The sequence below is a fragment of the Cetorhinus maximus genome, chromosome 14, assembly GCF_964194155.1.
Source record: "Cetorhinus maximus chromosome 14, sCetMax3.hap1.1, whole genome shotgun sequence".
NCBI classification, from domain to species: Eukaryota; Metazoa; Chordata; class Chondrichthyes; order Lamniformes; family Cetorhinidae; genus Cetorhinus; species Cetorhinus maximus.
In genome coordinates this window covers 42,335,517-42,358,263 of record NC_135892.1, presented here as the reverse complement: position 1 = coordinate 42,358,263, position 22,747 = coordinate 42,335,517, and the positions used below count along the sequence as shown (strand labels likewise).

Here is a 22,747-nt window from a genome sequence, read left to right as displayed (position 1 = left end):
ATTCTGATCACCACACTTTATGGAAAAATGTCAAGGCCCTGTCGTGCAGAGGAAATTTACTAGATTGGTACCAGAATGCAGGATTTTGGTTAAGTGAAGAGACTAGCGGCTGTATTTTCCCCTCCAGCACCTGCCCAGAATTCAGTTGGGCATGGGTAAATAAAGATTGTGGAAGAAAATAGAGGCTTTTGGAATGTGAATGCTAAGATGTATGCTTAAAGTTCCATATATAGGCCAGAAGACAAAGGAAGAGGCACTTGAAACCTGCAAGAGCAAAAAAAACTCTTTAAAAAGTGACATACAGAAAAGAAAATGGCACTTTCCGCCATATGATCAGAGACGGAAAGCTGCTAGAGGGCAAAGTGGAGAGCACCTGAAAGGGGTCAATCTAGGGATAGTTGGATGACAGATATCAGAGTGGTTGCAGATGAGCTACAGTGGATGTGTGAGGATGTCATAATACCGATGAGTGTGACGTACCATGGTATGAGTAGCTACAAGCATGACAGGACAAAATCATGAAGGGCTTTGATCGAGTAAATAAAGTGCAAATGTTTCCATTGCCAGAAGGGTCAGTAACCAGAGTGTTAATTGTATATTAATTAAATGCAGGTGATGGGAATTACCTGGGGATTACCTTTGACCTATAAATAGGAACAGACTGAAACTGTGGTTGGTAGGTTAGGGGGTGCATGTTTGCTATGTGTATCTCTGTAAATAAATGCATATAAAAGTGTGTAAATATTGGCTCCAGTTCTATCCTTCACCACCTGGCTTTCAGGAACATAACACAGAGGGCACAAATTTAGGGTATTTGGCAAAGCAATCAGAGATGAGATGAGATGAGGATTCAGTTTTTTTCTCTCAGCCAGATATGATTTGGAATGTGCTGCCTGAAAGAATGTTGGAAGTAGATTCAATAATAACTTTGAAAAAAGGAATTGGACAAGGACTTGAAGGGCAAAATTTTATGTTATGGGGACAAAGAACATGATTGAGACTAGTAGCTCTATGAAAGACCTGGCACAAACATGATGAGCTGAATGGCCTCTTTATGTGCTGTATGATTCTATGTCAAGATTCGTAAATTTGTTTTACTGGAGCCCCCATCTTTGCCTGTTGGTAATCTAAAATAAGAAGCTCTTGATCTGAAAACAATGCTTACAAGCCCCTTTCCTGCTCTCCGTGGTGCACGTTGGATATGCCTGAAAATACTTTGTATTGGTATAGTGCCTTAATGCAACAAAATAGAATAAATGCCCCAATGCATTTCACAGGAGAATTATAAAGCAAAGTGTGATACTTAATGAGCCATATAAGGAAATATTAGGGCAGATTACCAAAAACTCAGTCAAAGAGATAGGTTTTGAGGAGTGTAATAAAGGAGAAAAGTGAGGTGGAATGTGGGTGTCGTGTGGGCATTTATGGCCCATCCCTAATTGCCCTTGTTCATAGGGCATTCAACCATATTGCTGTGGGTCTGAAGTCACATGTAGGCCAGACCAGTAAGGACATCAGATTTCCTGGCCTACAGCAATCAACAATGGCTTTGTGGTCATCATCAGAATTTTGATTCCAGATCTTTAGTGAATTCAAATTTCACCATCTGCCATGATGGGCTTTGAACCTGGGTCCCCAGAGCATTACCCTGGGTCTCTGGAATACTAGTCCAGGGACAATACCACAAGCCATTGCCTAGCCATTTGTAAGGAAGCTAATCCAGGCCTGTCATGTTTAATTGCTAATCATAACTTTCTGCATTTGTCTAGGGAAGTGAACTGAAATGACTTGGATTTGTGAGTACTTTTGCACATATACTTTACAATAAGTGTGGATGGGAAAACTGCAGTTTTTTAATCATTGGGCTTTGATGGGGGAGCAGTGGGGAGTTATGGATGACCTCTGGTGTAGTGTTGACAGGACTTTCTAATACGGTTGATGGTTCCTGTCTGTAATCCAAGCTAACCCCCAGGTAAATACAATTAATCTACAATTAACCTCTGAAGTGGCCAGTCAAGCCAAACGGTTATGTGAAGCCACTACAAAGAATAAAAAGAATATATCTGGCTAAACCACTTGGCATTGAATTAGGACATGACAAAGGTACACCAAGCACTGTCAAACCTGCAAAGTCATCTTGACTAACATTTGGGAACTGGTGTTCTTTCTCAACATGAGTGCAAGATTGTGCTTGATGATTTTGCTCTGTTGAGCTGAACATAATTCCAAGGAGTCCTATTGAAGTACAATTTTAAATGTACAAATCTTTATCAGTCGCCATTAAACTGGAAATTCAGGTTCTAGTTTTGTTAAAATTAGTTACCTTTAAGCAACATGCATTTCATGCAGGAGCAGAGTAATTGCAGGAAGGGGAACTTCCAGTCTCTAGTCAGTTTCATTTTAAATCCAACAAAGAAACTCTAGAAAAGTTTTGCCAATATTATGCAAAGGATTTCTGTTTTAACACTTCTTCAGGCTCAGCAGTTTATCAATTTATCAAAGACCTACTGATATCTGCTAAACAGCTTCCCAAACATCCAATGTGTTGGGCAGGAAATGTGCACATTTCCATGTAGCAGTGTGGTTCTCGGCAGCAATCCCACTGCACCATCACCCCTCAAAATGGATCAGGTAGAGGCATTGGTGGCAGGAGTATATGTTGGAAATCTTTTCAGCACAGAACAATGTCTTAGTTTTTGAGCACCCTAATGTTTAACCCCCATATTTGTCTCAATGAGTATTAGGAGTGTCCTCCCATATTAAAAGAATTTGGGCCATTACAGCTACCATCTCAGTCCATGGCCTGATCTCTTCTCACAAAGCCTGTGTTCTTTTCCATGATCCCGGCCTTTCTCGATTACCTGAGGACTGCTGCAATGTGAGCAGTGGTTTGATCTACAATGATGGTTTACCAACAGTCGTATGCAGCAAACTAGTTAGAGGGGCGTAAAAAAAAAACTACAGCCTGCAATCTCTGTGCCCAAAAATGGGCACACCCCAATTTCTAGATGAAATTCTTTGAGCCTTCAATATGAACCAGCTTATTTTATATAAACAGCTTTGGAGCGGTTAGTTTAAAGTTGTTCTGGGATATTTCCTTCTACTAAACCAATAGGGTAAAAGATGTTACTGAAATACTGTTTTGGTTTTTTAGCATTAAGAATTGTTCAAAGTCTTGATTTTGTAATATCTAGAAGCTAGGTGAGCTCTGGAAGTTTGTGACCTTTCAGGATACTCGTGGTGGTTTTACTTTGTGTTTATTATTGATCGGATACAATTCGCATTGAGTACAATCTCATCAGCTAATTATTTTAATACATAATTGAAAGTTATATTTCAATGGTTAAAATCCTGTAAAACATAACATCATAATTTCTTGTGAATTATGTTCGCATTAGGTGATACCAACACTGTGGAATGCAAGACTTTACCACTTTCTTCCAGTATTCTCCAGTAGGTTAGGGTATGGCCCAGTGCAGAGTATAGTATCTATTGACACCACTGTGTTAGCCAATGGTCGGAAAATGTGGGTTGTTCTCCTTATAGCAGGGAAAATGAGGAGAGATTTTTGTAGGGGCATTTAAAATCACGAAGTGTTCGGATAGAGTAAGAGAACCTGTTTCCAGTTGCTGAAGGGTCATGCTAGAGGGCACAGATTTAAGGTCTTTCACAAAAGAACTAGAAGCAACATGAGGGAAAACTTTGTTATGCATTGTGTGATTAGCATTGGGAATGTACTGCCTCACTTGGAGGTGGATATATAGTTTCAATATTGACCTTGAAAAGGGAGTTGAATAAATACTTGGAAGAAAAAAAATGCAGGTATATGGGGCAAGAATTGGGGAGAGGTGGTTTGGGACAGAAACAACTGGATTGCTTTTTGAAAGAAATGGCATTGCCTAAATGGGCAGCATGACCTTTTGTGCAGTATTACTCTGATTCTAGTGAGTAACACTGGGATTTATAGATACTGTCACAACTCACTGGGGATAGTGCTTTGCAATATCAAGCCCCACTGTTCCCGAGCCGCGTCAAATGTGAAAAGTTTCATCAATCCACCTAATTGTTTAATTTAGGTTAACAGAATACGAGCACCAGGTTTGTAAACTTAAGTAAATAACTGTTTATTGAACGAATTGTCTTGAAGTGGCAAAAGAAAGAAGTATGTTGTGCTAATTTCTAACTAACTGAAACTCTACTACCCCTTCTTAAATCCCTATACCCGCATATACAAGACACGTAAAAACATGGATTTTAAGGGTGGGATAAAATAGTTCAGTAGCACCACTTCCAGAGTACAGGATTCGATGGGTTGATTTTAATACATATCTTCCAAATTCCTTTCAGTTCTTTGTTAATGACACGAGGTGGTCTTCTCAGCACTTTCAGTCTTTAGTTCACTGGTTGAGTACTTGCTTTTCAATGTCTTTAACGGTGATTTTCGCCTTTTCCTCTTGCCAGGAGTTTTCAGAAAGAGAGCAGGTTTTAGAGATATGAGTTACAAAAAAACCAGCTAGCTATTATTGTAGAATTACTGGAATCTTACACACATATGAGAAAGTGGTTTTGGGTCTTTTCTCTTTTCAAGCTAGGAGCTTTTCTTCTGCTGCACTGCTCTCACACAAACCCGGGTCACCTGGTTAGGAGCCAATTAAAATTTTGTTGCCAGGCAGTTCCCCATTAGGCCAGACTCCTCCTCAGCACTTCCTGTCTTTCATGGCACACTCTGTTCCAGGACAGCAATGTTTTATATATCCCTCACACTGTTGCAGTAGACATGTCTTTCAAACTGCAGCCATTGTAATTTTAATCCACAGTCCAACAGAAATAGAAAGATATGTTCTTTACAATGCCTGTAGCACTGTGGGTGTACCTACACCACATGGACTGCAGCGGTTCAAGAAGGCAGCTCACCACCATCGTCTCTAGGGCAATTAGGGATTAAAAATTCTGACCTAGCCAGCAATGCTCATCTCCCATGAAAGAAAAAATAAAGCAAAAACTGTATTTTACAGAAAACCTAGGGCCGAATCTTCTGAGGAATGGCGATTACCGCTCCACTCCAATTTTTTTACATAGTGCCTAAGCTCTGCATTTCTGGCCTGGACTTCTGAATTAGGCCTCTTCAGAAATGTGGAACGTATCTGTTCTGGGAGTCCTTCGTTGTTTGGTCGGATTGTCGGGGGAAGGCAAGCCACATATCCCTTTTAGGCACTAACTGTCATATTTTATTAAGCCTTCATTCACTAACACAGCTTTGGGACATTTAAACAGCTTTTCACTGTCAGTGAATGACTGTGAGTGAGATAAGTGTGTAAGGTAGAGAGTAGAGGATGCTGGGCAGCATGGATAGGGTGTTGAGGTTAGGTTAGGGGAAGTCTGAGGGTTGGTGGGGTCAGAAGATTGTGGGGGTGGCTCATAGGGTTGGGGGAGTTGTAGGGTCAACGGGGAGATGGATGGTCAGGTCGGGGGTGGGGGTGTGTGGTCAGTGGGGAGTCGGAATCAGTTGTATGGTTATCCAGGAGTTAGATGTTGCTTTTTCCTGTCTAACATTTCCTAGGCAACCATCCAGGTAAGTGAGTCAGACTCTCTCAACTCAAGAGTTGGCGACTTTTTCAACGGGTTCCGGGTGCAGGGGAATTGCCCATCAGAACTTGAAACTTCCTGGGTAATTCCTGCGAGTCCTCATGTTGAGACTTCCAAGGGGTCCCCCATCACATCTTCTGGGGTACAACCATCCAGAGACCGGGAATACCTGAGCCATAGAAATCTATTTACTTAGCAAATAGCAAAGCAAAGGAAGTTTATTCAGAGTCTATTTTTAAAAGTGTCTGTTGCAAGCAGAACTTGTGACCAAAACTGCAGAATCTTCTGATAAAAGCAATGCTTTCTCCCAAGGTAAAATGTTTTCATGTTTTTTTTTGACAAGCAAGGAGCAACGTCCTACAGAATGTAACTGCAGCTTTTTTTTTGGAAAAATATACTTTATACATAAAATATCTGAAAGAACATTGCACTTTTTGTGATGGCCATTTAGAAATGTTTTGCAATCATATTCAACTTTTACACGTGGATCACGAGGTGCTTCAATACAATCAATGAATATTACAGCCATTTCAATATGGCCATTACAGACAGCCAGACCGTGCAATGGTATTGGAGTTATCGACATACATCGTGTTGCATTCTGAGGTGCTTCAATATAATTCTGATACATTTAGTATTCACTGCCTACATTCATTGAGAGTCGTAGGTCTATACAATTCTCAGCCCCTTGGTGCACTATGTCAGAAAGGTCTTAGACAGCGACCTTTCCCCATTGCTCCTTTGCGGTGGCAACCTCAAGCTTTAGTGCGTCCCTCAGCACGCAGTCTTGGACCTTGGAATGTGCCAGTCTGCAACACTCGTTCGGGGACAACTCTTTGCCCTGGAAGACCAACAAGTTTTGGGCAGACCAGAGTGTCTTTCACCGAGTTGATGATCCTCCAGCTGCAGTTGATGTTTGCCTCAGTGTGCGTCCCTGGGAACAGCGGACATAACTACAGCTTTTACGTTTTTTTTTTGAAAAATGTACTTTATTCATAAAATATCTGGAAGAATATTCCAAAACATTTCAAAATCACAATCACATAAGTACAATCAGATTCAACTTTTACACATGTATCACAAGGTGCATTAATACAACCAATGAATATTACAATCATTTCAATATGGTCAATGCAGACAATCAGACAATGGTATTGGAGTTATCAACATACATCATGTTGCACTCTGAGGTGCTTCAATACAATTATAATACAATTAGTATTAAATGCAGACATTCATTGCGAGCCGTACAGCCCGAGGGGCTCTCAACAGTTCCCAGCCCCTCGGTGCACTGTGGCAGAAAGGTCTTAGACAGCGACCTTTCCCCATTGCGCCTTTGCGGCGGCTGCCCCAAGCTTTAGTGCGTCCCTCAGCACATTGTCCTGGACTTTGGAATGTGCCAATCCGCAACACTCGGTCGGGGACAACTCTTTGCGCTGGAAGACCAACAAGTTTCGGGCAGACCAAAGAGCGTCTTTCACCGAGTTGATGATCCTCCAGCTGCAGTTGATGTTTGTCTTGGTGTGTGTCCCTGGGAACAGCCCGTAGAGCACAGAGTCCTGTGTCACAGAACTGCTCGGGATGAACCTCGACAGAAACCACTGCATCTCTCTCCAGACCTTCTTTGCAAAGGCACAATCCACAAGGAGGCGAACAACGGTCTTGTCCCCACCACAGCCACCTCTACATTTATTATAATGGAAAAATTTGATTCACCTTATGTTGTTTCACTTGAGGTTGCACTTTTCAGGAATGCGGCTACAACATTAAGCAAAGGCTTACTGTATCTCTATTCTGGTTGGGAATAGTGGTGTTACTGTATGCAGCCAAACATTCTCCACTTTGCCATAAGGATGCATTTAACCCTGCCTCAAAAGATTATTTATTCCCTTTTGCATGGCTGTGTTTTTTAAATGGCTGCAGTTGTTTGCACTACATGTTGGTTGAACCAGATTTCTGATTGGTTCTCTTGGAGGATAAGCCGCGCCCAAAGTTTAATCTTAAAACAGAAAATGCTGGAAAAACTCAGCAGATCTGGCAGCTTCAGTGGTTAACGTATCAGATCATCATGTTTCATCAGAACACCAAACAGTTTTTTTTGAATATGCACTTTGAGCCTGTCTGCTGTAGAATAAGGATTTTGCGGTGTGTAATTTGATCCATTCATTGTCACAGGCAGGTTCCTGAGCACTTAAGTGCTAACATTACTGCTGTCAGAGAACAGGCAGGGCTAACAATCACGGATTAGGAGCATGCACATCGTTCAAGCTAGAGTTCCGAGAACCTACAGCACTAGTGATACTAAGTTCAGAGAATGCACGATGCTAACACCCCTGAGGTTCAGATAGCTCACAGCACTGAGTATCAAGATCAGAGAACGCACAGCACGCACACTACAGATTTCAAAGGAAATCTGTCAACTCCAGAGAACAAACTCTTGCTATTATGTTCCGGGATTGCGTGGCGCTCATGCTCCCGAGCTCAGGGAACGTGCAGCGTTTATGCTTCATTTATATATAGGAGCTTCAGAATGCTAATAGTTCATCATGACTAACCTCTGGGCAGTGATCTTAATACTGGATCTAGGAATGTAGCAACAGGAGTAGATCATTTAGCCCCTTGACTCTGTCCCCCATTCAGTGAGATCATGGCTGATCTACTACCTAACTCCATATATCACATAGCCAGCCAATGAATGCAATGATATTTATTATTTAAGATATATTTATTCTTTGAACTATCTAATAACTTTTAATGAGTTGTAATGTTTCAAAGCCAGATATTGTTGTTTTGAGCTTATCAGTAATATTAAATAAAGTAATGCTACAGAAAAGGCTGGGAATCGTTCCTTTGTAATCATTTTACTGCAGATGAAATGAGAAGAAAGGTATTGCTGTTGTGAAAGCATGGTGTTTCTGTTGCATTATTTATAACTTCTAGATTTAGCATGTCTGTTATAACCAAATAGGTGAAGCCCAGTGCGTCCCCTGATCAATGTGCCCTCTAAACTGCACAGGCGTTTTGCCACGCAGCATTCAAGGCCGCATGGCAGTCTTAAAGGGACTGCGCAGTGTGTCAAGCAAGTAGTGCACAGTAAACTGAGGTTAGAGGGAGCATTGTTTCTGACTGCCTCTTGCTTTGTGCTTCCAACTGCACTGTGGCTCATGCTTTCATTCAAGAAATCAAGATTTTCTAAAGTTTGCTGGTAGCCATAGCTGCAAGGAAAGCTGCACTGTTTGGTATCTCCCAACTCTCTTAGCTTTGTTACCTCCTGGTTTGAACCTGGTGGCAGGTAAAGAGGCGCCCTGACAAAATTGCTTCCTGGCTTTATGCTGTTCCCTGACAGCAGGAATGGTTCATTCAGGCAAACTTGATGAAACTTAGATTATTGCTTTCAATGTAATTAGTTTGTGCAGATGGAGTTGTCTTGCTCAGTCGTTCCAAGAAACCACATCTGTATTAACAAAACATTTCTTAGCAACAGAAAAAACTCGTTGCTTAGTAACTATCCATTTCTGATCAACCCATTCTACCCATCCTCACCATATCTTCAATCTAATTATTTACCCCATTTATAATTGAAATTTCAATGGGCTTTCCTGCTAACTTATTTCGCAACTCCATTGTCCTTCATTGGAAAAAGTTCAACATTTTTTTGTTATTCCTAACTTCCTAATGTTTTTCTTGTCTCCCTTGGTATTTGAAAGCCCTGTCATATTTAATGCCTGTAGAACAATGATGTATGCCCAGAAGTTTGTCATTTGTAATTGGTCAAATCTTTGACTGAGATAATATGGAATTTAGTTTCTTTTAGTGAACCTTGTCACTTTTCAGAGTAAGATGATTGTATTAGTGATTATATCTTTTCATTATAAACCATATTTCTGTGGAAAGTTGTATAGCACAGTTGCAAAGCTTGTGCTGGTATCACTGCAACAAGAGGTATCCATGACGGTGGCCAGGATTTTGAAGTCAGCAATGCGGTGACTGAGCTTGCCGTTGACATTGAATAAATCTCCTCATTAACTTACCATGATCCAGGTAGTGAGAATTTTAGCTGCCTTGAGGGAGGATTCCCTCCTGGCATGTGTTGCAGTGAGGCACAGAAACTTGGACTAGAGTGGACATAAACTACATGCAGTTGTGGGTGTGGCTTGCAGTCACTGTATAGAAAAAAACTGGAAATTGCTGCAGCAGAAAAAAGACATTGGAAAATTACATTTTTAGTAGACAATTTTACAAAGTTAAAAATTTAAATATTTTAAAAGTCTTGAACAGAAACTTTTAAAATATCCCAATGTAATAAATCATGCTTCAAATGTCATAGATTTTACTTTTTAACAAGATCAGCAGAATTTTAAAAGGTTTCATGTTTAAAAAATCAATCCATTTTAACTTTTAAAATGGTGTGGCTCTCATTATTGCAAAAGAGAGGAGGCCCCTTACTTAGAAATAATAGATGTAAAATTTTAAAGTGTAATTATTTAGAATTAGTTGCCGATTAGGCCAAATTCACACTGATTCCATACTTGCCTTTTGAAGTCGCGAATCCTCAGCAGTCATGTTGGTTGGCCCAACACAGAATTCAGATTAGAGCACTCTGGAAGTTGCTGGGCCTCTCTGACATACAGTAGCGGTGAATGCTGATCTAGCCCTATATCTAACCTTTCCCCAGCCAAGTTTGTTGAAACTATGTAGATTTACAGGATAAAATTATAACATTATAGAAACTTTCCTTTATAAACATTTGCAAATACTTCTAGACGATTGAAGACATTTCACAGTTACATTGATCAGAAAAAATGTAAAAATCTAATCTTTTACTTTCATTGTATTAAGGATTAGTTGTTAACAGAAATATTTTTGGACTTTATCTTAATTCATGAATGACTGCTTCTTCAGCTTTTGTAAGACTAATCCATAAATAAGCAAGTCATTAGTTGAGCATTGCATATAATATGAAATATCAGAGAGCATAAGAGCATTGCATAAAAAATAGGAGCAATAGTGGGCCATACTACCTCCTCAAGCCTGCTCCACTGTTCAGTACGATCATGGCTGATTATCTGCCTGAACCCCACTTTGCCACCCGCACCCCATATCCCTTAATTCTCTGAGACACCAAAAACCTGTCCAACTCAGCCTTAAGCATATTCAATGATGAAGCATGCAACTCTCGTTTACAGAATTTCAAAGATTCACAACCCTCTGAATGAAGAAATTTCTCCATATCTCAGTCTAAATGATTAACTGACTCTTTATCCTGAGACTTGGCCCCAGTTTTCTAGATTCCCCAGCCAGGCGCAACAACCTTTTTCAGTGTCTAGCCTGTCAAGTCCCTTTAGAATCTTGTATGTTTCAATGAGATCAGCTCTCAGTCCTCTAAAGTCTAAGACAGAATAGGCCTAACTGACTCAACCTGTCATCATAGGACAACTCTAATCCCAGGGACCAATCTAGTGATCCTTTGCTGTACCGCCTCCAATGATAGTATATTCCCCCCCTTAAATATGGAGACCAAAACTGCACAGAATACTCCAGGCGTGGTCTCTCAAAGCCCTGTAGAATTGTAGCAAGACTTCTTTATTCCTGTAATCCATTCCCATTGCAATAAAAGCCAACATGCCATTTGTCTTCCTAATTGTTTGCTGAACTTGCATGTAAACTTTTGAGTTCCTTGTACAAGCACACCCAAGTCTCTCTGAACATCAACATTTACAAGTTTCATGCCTTTTTAAAAAAAAAAAATTCTGCTTTCTGTTTTTATGACAAAAGTGAATAATCTCACACCTATCCACTGTTCCATCTGTTGCCTTGTTGCCCAGTCACTTAACCTGTCTATATCTCTTTGCAGGCTACTTTTTGTCTTTCTCACAGTTTATATTCCCATTTAGCTTTGTGTCATCAGCAAAGTTTGACATATTACTCTTGGCTCCTTCGAGTCATTAATCTAAATTGTAAATTGTTGCAGCCCAAAACTGAACCCTGTGGCACTGCACTAGTTACAGCCTGGCAACTTGAAAATGCTCCCTTTATCCTTACTCTGCTTCCTGCCTGTTATCCAATCCTGCATCCATGCTAATACATTAATACCATGAGTTCTTATCTTGTGTTTTATGTGTTACCTTATTAAATGCCTTTTGAAAATCTAAGTACTGAAGGTTATGGTTCACAGATCATTAGCAGGTGTTTTGAGTTATGCACAGTGATTAGTTTGTTGTGGATTTTTGTAAAATCTGATAATCTAGCATTTTCCTGGTGACTGATATCAATGATTGGCCTGTGGCTTCCTGTTTTCTCTCCCTCCTTTCTGAATAGTGATGTTACAAATGGTGGTTACATTCACTAACTTCCAATCTTCTGGGATCATTTTGGAACCTAAGGAATTTTGGAAAATCACAACCAGTGCATTCACTATCTCTGCAGCTACCTCTTTTAGAACCCTAGAATGTAGACCATTGAGTCCTGGGGATTTGTCAGTTTTTGGTCCCTTAAGTTTTTCTAATACTTTGCTGATATTAAATACTTTAATTTCGTTACTCTTACTAGCTCCTTGGTTACCCTGTATTTCTGGTATGTAAATTATATCTTCTCTGAAGTCAGACACAAAATATTTCTTCAATCTCTCTGCTATTTCCTTATTCTTCCGATTTCTTCAACCTGAAATGTTAACTCTGTTTTTCTTCACAGATGCTGCCTGACCTGCTGAGTGTTTCCAGCATTTTCTGTATTTATTTCAAGCTTCATGATTGTTAGGCTAGAAATGGAAGTTATCCACAATGAAGAACACACTTTTCTCTCTAGCTCAATGTTCTGTTCAGACATAGGAACAGGAGTCAGCTATTTACCCTCATTTCTACCATTCAGTTAGATTGTTGTTGATTTATTTTGTAACTCCATCTACTTATCAGAACTATCAATTCCATTTTTGAAATTCTAAATTGACCTAGGCTTAACAATCTTTTAAGGGAATGCTCAAGTGAATACAAGCATAGTCTGAGAAACCTATCCTCGTATCTTAATCCTTTTAATCCCAGTATTATTCTGGTGAATCTGCACTGCATCTCCTTCAAGGCCATTATATTCCTGATGTGAAGTGCCCAGAACTGAACACAGTACTTCACATGTTGCCTAACAAGAGCTTGATAGAAATGGAATATAACTTCCTTGCATTCTAGCTCTCTTGTGATAAAGACCAGTTAGCCTTTTTAATTTTCTTTGTACTTGTCCTCTTGTGTTTTGTTTTTACTGATTTATGTACTTAAACTCCTAAATCTCTGCTCCTCCCATTTCTAACTTTTCACTATTTGGAAAATACATGAATAAAAGCGAAATACTGCGGATGCTGGAAATCTGAAATAAAAACAGAAAAGAGAAGTCATACGGACTTGAAACATTAACTCTGTTTCTCTCTCCACAGAAGCAACCAGACCTGCTGAGTTTTTCCAGCATTTTCCCTTTTTTATTTTAGATAAGTACTTGATCTATGTTTCTTGGATTCAAAGTGGTAACCTCACATTTCCATGCATTGAACTTCATCTCATAGAATCATAGATTATAATCATTGAAAGATATAGCACAGAAGGAGGCCATTTGACTCACCATGCATGCACCATGCTGCGAATAAGCTATCCAATTAGCTCTATTCTCCTGCCCTTTCCCATAACCCTGCTAATTTTTCCTCTCAAGCATTTATGCAGTGTTCTTTTGAAAGCTATTATTGAATCTGCTTCCACCACCCCTTCAGGCAGTGCATCATAACTCGTTATGCAAACAAATGCTCCACATCTTGCCGCTGAATCTTTTCCCATTACATTGAAACTCTGACATCTGGTTACTGACCCTTCTGCTGATGGAAGCAGTTTCTCCTTAAATACTCTATCAGAACCCTTCATGGTTTTGAACTCCATTAAATCTTCCCTTAACCTTCTCTGAGGAAAACAACTCCAGCCTTTTCAGTTCCTCCATATAACTGAAGTCCAGCAACCTGGTACCATTCTAGTAAGATAAAAGCAAAAAACTGCGGATGCTGGAAATCCAAAACAAAAACAAAAATACCCGGGAAAACTCAGCAAGTCCGGCAACTTCTGCGGAGAGGAACACAGTCAACGTTTCGAGTCCGAATGACCCTTCAACAGAACAGACCATTCTACTAAATCTGCTCTGCACCATCCTAAGGCCTTGGCATCTTTCCTATAATGTGGTTCATGGCAGAAGCTTCCAGATATATGAACATATCACAAGGTGACATTTTGAAAATAATGAGAGCAGTGTTCCTAGTTTTTCATTTGTTATTTCAGGGTTTGCTTCATTGGCTTCTCTGACCATTTTCTTATGAGTTATCGCATGAACATTTTTCCACCTCTTGACTGAGTCCTTGTTGTCTTTAGAGACATTGCTGAATCTAATTTCTTCTGCAATTCTGACAATATTTTCTAATAAAATTTGTTCTGATATTTATGGGATATTTTTGGCGCATGCTTATACTACCCATTCAATAAGTTAGGCTCCAACGCCATTGAGTCTAGAAGTGTGCAATTGTTTCACATCCCTTCTCAATCATTTCGGGACTAAATCCTGTTGTTCTTGTTAGATTTTTCCCGTGGCTTTAGAACTGACTCATTATTTTTCTAATTCAATCTTTGAGATTCAAGAATTAGACTTGTTTACAGGAGCCGTCATCTTGCACTTGGGACACTCGGATCGTGTGCTTTTTAAAATTTTATTCCATTTTCACTAAAATAATTGCTCTGCCCTTGTTTGTTCATAACTGTTCAATCTTCTTACAAGCTGGTTTGGTGAATTTGTGACAAAAACAAAAATAGTGGAAAAACTCAGCAGGCCTGACAGCATCTGTGGAGAGGAAGACAGAGTTAACATTTCGAGTCCGTATGACTCTTCATCAGAACGAAAGAGAAATAGAAATAAGGTGAAATATAAGCTGTTTAAGGGGGGTGGGACAGATGGAGCTGGCTAGAGGGCCAGTGATAGGTGGAGGCAAAGGAGAGATTGCCAAATATGTCATAGACAAAAGGACAAAGGGGTATTGACGGTAGTGATATTAGCTAAAGGATGTGCTATTGGTGACATTAAGGGTAGAAAGCAGGATGAGCAAGTGACAGATGGCCCTAGTGGGGGTGGGGTGGGGGAAGGGATCGAAATAGGCTAAAAGGTAGAGATAAAACAATGGATGGAAATACTAAAAAACTGACAAATCCCCAGGACTCAATGGTCTACATTCTAGGGTTCTAAAAGAGGTAGCTGCAGAGATCGTGAATACACTGGTTGTGATTTTCTAAAATTCCTTAGGTTCCAGAATGGTCCCAGAAGATTGGAAGTTAGTGAATGTAACCACCATTCGTAACATCGCTAACTTGTGCTAGATATTCTGCATTACTCCTCATTTGGCCATGTGGCCATTTCTGAGCGTGGTTAGGCTGCTGGTCCTCTGAGGTGCTGCCTGCCCTCTCTGCTGTCTGCCTCTGCAAGCAGCACATCTTGGAGACACTGGGCGCCACTAATTGGACATTTCAGAATAGCGCCTGTCATGGCACGGGTTTGGGACTCAGAAATTATCTGGGCATCAGGTTCCTGACCTCACTTTGAAAATCTGGCCGGTTAACCCTGTTTCTCTCTCCGCAGATGTTGCCAGTCCTGAGCGTTTCCAGCATCTGTTTTTATTTTAGATTTGCAGCATTCCAGAAGTAGTCAGCTTTTATATTAGTAGTACCACATTCTCACCAGTCTGTTTCTTTTCATCAAACTCTGTTTGGTGTGCTCAAAGCCCCTTGCTTGCCTTGCTGCCTGCTGTAAACAATTATATCATAATGTAAAGTGCTACCTTTCCTTAGTCACCTATGTGGGATGTACATCATTGTTGTTCAGTATTTGACCTTTAATCAGCTTGCAACAATATGTCTGATGACCCAAACTATCCATAAGAAAAAAACAATTGATTGTTACATGATTCTTTAGTCAATCGATTTTTCATTTATTGCTTCGCTTATCTTAAGGATTTATTAATATGTAACATTTCCAAAGGCGCCAATAATGAATCTCTCAAAATGAGAACTGCCCTTTCTGAGGAATGATTCTGCCTTGAACCATTTCCAAAGACTCCTGTAATAAACCACATGAAGTGAGACTCTCCTTTCTGAAGAATGACTCTGTCTTGAAGCTTTCAGGAAAGATCTCATGGAAATCTGACTCTTTAAAATATAAAAATAGATCTTTTTGAGAGAGAAAGAAATCTATAAAGTGCTCTTAAATTATGAAAGAAAACAAACATTTATAGAGCTTGTAAGTTTTGTTTATAAAGAAAATGGTTTACGTTGCTTTGAGTGGTTCACTTAATTGCCATTCTGATGACTGAAAGATTCAACACCGAAGTGTTTATATTAGATATAAAAACAGAAAATGCTGGAAAAACTCAGTAGGCCTGACAGCATCTGTGGAGAAGTTGTTAACGTTTTGAATCTGTATGACTCTTCTTGATCTCTGAAGAACCATAGAAATGTAATGGAATTTATACTATTTAAGGGGGGTGGAGCAGGTGAAGCTGCAGAAGGGCCATTTGTTACTTGTTCAATGTTGTTCTTTCACCGAGTGCTGACCCATGTTCTGCTATTCACACATACTGCTTTTTTAGCTTTGTGCCACTCTCAGCACCTTCTTTACTCTTCACTGCTACCATTAACACTCCCTTTGTCATGTCCATGACATCTTTGTCAATCTCTCCCTAGCTCCCACCTAACACTGACTTTCCATCTAGCCCCACCTTCCCCACCCTCCTTAAACAGTACAAATTCCATCACATTTTTACTTCTCTTTAGCTCTGAAGAAGAGTCATATGGACTCAAAACACTGTTTCTTTCTCCACAAATGCCGTCAGATCTGCTGAGTTTTTCGAGCATTTTCTGTTTTTATTTCAGATTTCCAGCATCCGCAATATTTTGCTTTTATTTTTGTATTAGATGTTTTCTTAGCTATATTGTGCGTAACCAGAATGGTCTTATTTGCTCCTTATCAGAACCTCATCGTTCAATTTCATCCCATTCATGAGTTATTTGTGCGGATTGAACTCAACAGTATGTGGTCTCTGTGATCTGCTCAAACCTTAGCTTGCACACATATGGTCTCTCGCCAAGGTCACTTATTTTCACTTCCAAATCATTGCCAGCCCCATCACTCTGACAGCCGCTGGAACTCTCATCAATGATCGACTTTTCCAAAATCTTCCAAGTTGGGCTGTCGAGATCAATCCTATACAAACTCTAATTCAACAAGAACTCTGCCAACCACATATATTGCATTAAGATAAAAGCAAAATACTGCGGATGCTGGAAATCTGAAACAAAAACAAAAATAGCTGGAAAACTCAGCAGATCTGACAGCATCTGTGGAGAGGAAGACAGTTAATGTTTTGAGTCCATATGTCTCTTCATCAGAACTAAAGAGCAATAGAAATGTGGTGAAATATGAGCTGTTTAACGGGGGTGGGACAGGTGGAGCTGGATAGAGGGCTGGTGACAGGTGGAGGCAAAGGAGAGATTGCCAAAGATGTCATAAACAAAAACACCAAGGGGTATTGACGGTAGTGATATTAGCTAAAGGATGTGCTAATGGTGACATTAAGGGTAGAAAGCAGGATGAGCAAGTGACAGATAGCCCTAGTGGGGGTAGGGTGGGGGGAAGGGATCGAAATAGGCTAAAAGGTAGAGATAAAACAATAGATGGAAATACATTTTAAAAGTAATGATAGAAATAGGTGGGAAAAGAAAAAAAAATATTAAAAAAATATAATAATTATTAGAAAAAAGGGGGTGAGGATAGAGGAGAGAGTTCATGGTCTGAAGTTGTTGAACTCAATGTTAAGTCCGGAAGGCTGTAGTGTGCCTAATCGGAAGATGACGTGCTGTTCCGCCAGTTTGCGTTGAGCTTCACTGGAACATTGCAGCAGGCCAAGGATGGACATGTGGGCATGAGAGCAGGGTGGTATATTGAAATGGCAGGCGACAGGAAGGTCTGGGTCATGCTTGTGGACAGACTGAAGGTGTTCCGCAAAGCGGTCACCCAGTCCGTGTTTGGTCTCTCCAATATAGAGGAGACTGCGCTGGCAGCAGTGAATACAGTAGACTAATTTGAAGGAGGTGCAAGTGAAGCACTGCTTCACTTGAAAGGAGTGTTTGAGCCCTTGGATGGTGAGGAGGGGGGAAGTTAAGGGGCAGGTGTTGCACCTTCTGCGGTTGCATGGGAAGGTGCCGTGGGAGGAGGTTGAGGTGTAGGGGGGTGATGGAGGAGTGGACCAGGGTGTCTCGGAGGGAACGGCCCCTGCGGAATGCCGCCACCGGGGGTGATGGGAAGATGTGTTTGGTGGTGGCATCATGCTGGAGTTGGCGGAAATGGCGGAGGATGATCCTTTGAATGCGGAGGCTGGTGGGGTGATAAGTGAGGACAAGGGGGAGGCTGGTGGGGTGATAAGTGAGGAGAAAGGGGACCCTATCATGGTTCTGGGAGGGAGAGGAAGGTGTGAGGGCGGATGCGTGGGAGATGGGCCGGACACGGTTGAGGGCCCTAATGCATATATTGCATTAGTCATTTGCACTCTCCTGTGCTTTATTGTCCACAGTGCAATGATTTCAAAATGTTCATCTTTTTTAAAAAGTTACTCTGCATCTCCATGACCTGACCACTGTATGTTTGCTTCCCCCTCACTGGCTTAAGAATTGGTGGTAGGGCCATCAGCCGTCGTGGCACTGGAGTCTGAGATTCACTTCTTGAATTCCTCTGCCTTGCCTACCTCTCTTTCCATCCACAGAAATTTCCTGAAAAACTACTTCTTCAATCACTCCTCTCACATATCCTCTAACCTTCCCCAAAGTCCTGCTCTGTGTTCCATCAGCTTCTATGAAATAGGTAACTTGGTATGCTTTATTACATTAAAGTTGTTACACAAGGTAAGGGTGAAATACACTGGGCTGCAAGTCTAAGCTATCAAAGCTAAGGTTCATGCCTAGATTGCATTGAAGTTTTAATTTCATACTTGTTCTTTTTCCTCTGCTTGCTGTGAGCAGTCCTCCACCTGCAGCGGTGCCCAGGCCTCTACCAATTCTGCAGCAACCATTTGTCAGGAACTCCTGAAAGACGCCCTGAAAATTCTTTCTCTATGCAATGGGGTACCCCCTCTCTACTGGGCTCACTGTAATGAGACAGATTAGGAACTCAGCAGAAGGGAACAGTATCTGTCACTGTACGATTTGATGAAGCTGCTGCATTTTGAATTTGCGTCCTGGCCAGCCTCCCACCTTGCACCCTTGATCAACTTGAGCTCCTTCAAAACTCTGTTGCTTATATACTAATTCACTTCAAGTTCCGCTCACCCATTACCCTTATGCTCGCTGACTGAGGGCAATTGTTGCACCCTATCACTATCCTTGCTAAAATCAGCCAACACAGCAGAGACTGTATGGCTCAACAACCCACTGTTTTAATCAGCTGAGCTACCAGGGGAGCCTTGCCCTCAAATCTTTAATCGTTGTTAGAGTGTAAATCCTTTTTTTCCCCTCCCATTACTGTCTTGTCCCTTTGGCCATATACCACCTGCAGCTGAATGAATTGGATATTATGTTCAAGTCTTCCTCAGAAAATTCTTATGGAAAGAAGGGGGAAAAAAACCTACTGGCTTCATAAATTCTCATCCAATCTATTTGAGAGTATAACCTTGAGTATCACTCTCCCATGTTCCTAATAATGTTAGTGGAGGCAAAACGCAAGGGAAATAAATTCTGTTGTCATCAAGAATAACTAATAAATTCCTCTCCAGGCTCCAAGAGATCATGGGTTACTCAAGGTATAACGTCGTAAATCTTCAATGGTGGCAGGACAAATTGATAAAAGTTGTTTTTTTTTAAAAAAAAGCATAAGAAATCCTGGGCTTTATAAATACATTTCAAAAGCAAAGTTTTACAAAACCTTTATGAAACATTGGACACTATGCTCCAGGTAAGCCATAACCAATTCTAGACACCACATTAGGAAGAATGTAAAGGCCAAAAGATTTACTAGAATGATTAAGATTAAGGGAAGAATCAATGGAGGTTCAAAACTCAGGGTTTTCAAATGAGTAAATGGGGACAAACTGTTTCCACTGAAAGGAGGGTTGGTACTCCAAAATCACAGATTCGAGCTAATTTGACAAAAGAACCAGAGGGGAGATGATAATTTTCCTTGTGAAGTGTACTGATCTGGAATGGACAACCCAAAAGGGAGGTGGAAGCAGATTCAAAAGTAACTTTCAAACGGACATTTAATCTGTAGTTGAAAGGGAAAAGTTTGCAGGGCCATGGCAAAGGGAAACAAGTTGGACTTAACTGAAAACCTTTTCCAAAGAGCTGGCACAGGCACAATGGGCTATATGACCTCTTTCTGTGCATTATGATTTTATGATGAGAATGTCTAAACTGTACCTTCCATCACACCAACTTTCCTGGAGTCCCAATGTTCATAAAAATGCCTTGTACATGACTTTAGAACAGGTGTTTTATAATAACTTGCAGCTAAGCGTCATGTAAATTTGATGAACTTTGAACAGTTGAGATAAAATCAATATTTACATACAATAACGGAACAATACTGTGAATGCTGGAAACCTGAAATGAAAATAAAGTACTGGAAAATCACAGCAGGCCTAGCAGCATCAGTATAGAGGGAAACAAGAGTTAATGATTCAAGTCTAATGTGACTCCTCTTCAAAATTATTTTTATGCTGTTGAAAAGGTGAGGAGGGTCAGGTAGAAGGAAAAAGAAGGTCAGGAGTAAAAGCAAAACACTGCGGGTGCTGGAAATCTGAAACAAAAACAGAAAATGCTGGAAAAACTCAGCAGGTCTAACAGTATCTGTGGAGAGAAAGACAGGGTTAACGTTTCGAGTTTGTATGACTCTTCAGAGCTAAAGAGAAATAAAATTGTGATGAAATTTATACTATTTAAGGGGGGTGGAGTAGCTGGAGCTGGATAGAAGACCAGCAATAGGTGGAGGCAAAGGAAAGATTGACAAAAATGTCATGGACAAAAGGTTGTTAATGGCAGTGGTACTGGCTAAAGGAGGTGCTGATGGTGGCATTAAGGTAAGAAAGTGGCATGTGATAATAGGACAAGAGTAAGCACTCTGGAAAGAACATGAACAAGTGACAGATGACCCTAGTGGGGGTGGGGTGGGAGGAGGGGATGGTGGTGGGAGAAAAGATCGAAAATAGGATAAAAGGTAGTGATAAAAAAATGATTAAAAATGAAAATAAAATAAAAATAAGTAGACAAAAAAATAAAAATGAATATTGAAAAATGGGGATTAAAAAAGGGGTGAGGATGGAGGAGAGAGCTATGGTCTGAAGTTATTGAACTCAATGTTAAGTCTGGGAGGCTGTAAAGTGCCTAATCAGAAGATGAGGTGCTGTTTTTCCAGTTTGCATTGGGCTTCACTGGAACATTGCAGCAGGCCAAGGATGGACATGTGGGCATGAGAGCAGGGTGGTGTATTGAAATGGCATGCGACAGGAAGTCTGGGTCATGCTTGCGGACAGACTGAAGGTGTCCCGCAAAGCGGTCACCCAGTCTGCATTTGGTGTCTCCAATGTAGAGGAGACCGCATTGGGAGGAGCAAATGCAGTAGACTAAATTGAAAGAGGTGCAAGTGTCAGAAGTAGGTTAGAGGTCTGGAGACATTAAATGACAAAAGATGTCATGGAACAAAAGGCAAAGGAAGTGGTAATGGTTATAGTAAAGAAACAAAGCTTTGATCCAGTGTTAATGACAGAATAAAAGACAGGTCTGTGTGAAAGCAAAAGCATGAAAACAAGATACAGAGTGACATTGGGCAAAAAAAAGGAATCAAAATGGATAGAGTTCACAGTCTGAAGTTGTTGAACTCAATGTTGAGTCCAGAAGACTGTAAGGTGTCTAGTTGGAAGATGAGGTGCTGTTCCTCACACTTGGATTAAGCTTCATTGGAACAGTGTAGCAGGCTGAGAACATAAATGTGAAATTAAGAACAAGGTGGTGAATTAAAATGGCAAAAAACCAGAGGGTTGGGGCATGCTTATGGACTGAGCTGAGGTGTTCCACAGATCAGTCACCTGGCTTCCGCAACTGCATTGTGAACAGCAATATTTACACATTGGGGATGTGGGTTGATTGGCACTTTTTAGCCTAAGTTTTCCAGTCAATGCGTAAAGATCTCTGCCTGTTTTTCACAGCACCTAATTTCAGAGATCCAAGCAAGTGTCTGTCATTCTGTTGGCAGGTGTAGGTAAAAGTAAATGGACATTTTGTCATCTGGCTGCATCTTAGTAACTCACCAATTCCTGGTCAGAATGGGAATGATTGGGTAATTCTCCCATTAATCATTTTTGGAGGTCAGAATGACTGGAATTGATTATACATACATAATTTGTATGTAACTAATCACCTGGAGAAATCACCCCTCTTTTATAGGAAACTGCTGTAGTTTCTGTTTGCTGTCCCTCTGAGATTTTTTAAAAATATACTCTATAGACTGCTTGCTGACCTTTGTTATTTAAATAAGCTCTGTTTGCTGAGTAAATACATTTTGTTTGCTTTGCAGTTCGATGAGTAAGTAAACTGAGAAACCTCCCTAAGCTATACCCGCCTTCAATTTATTGGCCGACACAGAGGTGTCAGTAGGCTCTGATGATGTCCACGTTTTTGGAACTTCCACTGGTTTAGTGTTATTCCCATTACCTTTCCATATAAAATGTGCATCTAGGATTTTTGGGAACTGTGGTTTGTGAAAATAATGGGTCTGAGTTTTAATTCCAGTGTCCCAATCCCTGTGACAGGCTGAATTGCAGGTCGAGAAGCCAGAAGTGACTGTGGTGGGACCCTGGGGGGGAGATTTTCAAGGAGGTGGCTAATTGATACCATTCAATTAAGAACGATGGGCAGGCCCTGCTGCTGGGAGAGCCAAGCCTCTGTGTGCCCAGCAACCCCACCTACAAAGGTGGGCATTGTCGCTGTAATTGGGAGATAAAGAGGGCTCTGAAGATTTGTAAATGTTTCAAAATATACTGTGGTCACAGCAACCAAGTCATTATTGTGGAGGGGGTTGTGGCCCCCTCAGCCCAACAGAGCTGTGCTAGGCTGTTTTG

The 22,747-nt window shown here is 40.7% G+C and overlaps 1 protein-coding gene across 7 annotated transcripts in view; it reads left to right on the top strand.

Annotated features, from left to right (window-relative positions):
- zdhhc14 (zDHHC palmitoyltransferase 14) overlaps positions 1-22,747 on the top strand; it is a 233,197-nt gene that overhangs the window by 23,502 nt on the left and 186,948 nt on the right. The window contains exon 2 of one of the 7 annotated variants that reach the window (XM_078556853.1): positions 1,770-1,796. The exons of the other annotated variants lie outside the window; for them this stretch is intronic. The gene's annotated coding sequence lies outside the window, so the exon portion shown is untranslated. The remainder of the gene's footprint in view (positions 1-1,769; positions 1,797-22,747) is intronic. 7 annotated transcript variants of the gene reach the window in all.